Source organism: Penaeus monodon, chromosome 23 (assembly GCF_015228065.2).
Source record: "Penaeus monodon isolate SGIC_2016 chromosome 23, NSTDA_Pmon_1, whole genome shotgun sequence".
NCBI classification, from domain to species: Eukaryota; Metazoa; Arthropoda; class Malacostraca; order Decapoda; family Penaeidae; genus Penaeus; species Penaeus monodon.
Window position 1 is genome coordinate 11,465,884 of NC_051408.1, and position 437 is coordinate 11,466,320.

Consider the following 437-nt stretch of genomic DNA (forward strand, 5'->3'; position numbering starts at 1 on the left):
TAAATAAGAGAGAAAGAAAAGGGAAATAGAAGAGGGAAGGAAGGCGAGGAGTTCCCCTTACACAGAACAGGCACGTCTTACTCCTTTCCATAAATCCGATTCAAGAAAAGGGGAGATCCTTTCCCCTCGAATTCCGCGGAGAATGATAGTTAGTCTCGGGCAATTATCTCTTAACTGCAGCCTTACCAACTTACTCTTGGTGATTAGTGAGGCCAGTGAATGTGATGGCTTTTACGAGCGCAGCAAGAGGACAGCACTTTTCTACCTTGTTCTCTCTCGCCGCGTTCTCTTGTTTTCTCGCCGAGTGTGTGTTCCTGTTCTCTCGTTCTTTTGTTTCCTTGTGCTTTCATGTTTTCTTGTCGAGTGTGCTTCTTGTGTTTTTCCCTGCGTTTTCTTTTATCTATAAGGATTTTTCTTTCTCTGTCGTACAATAGCCT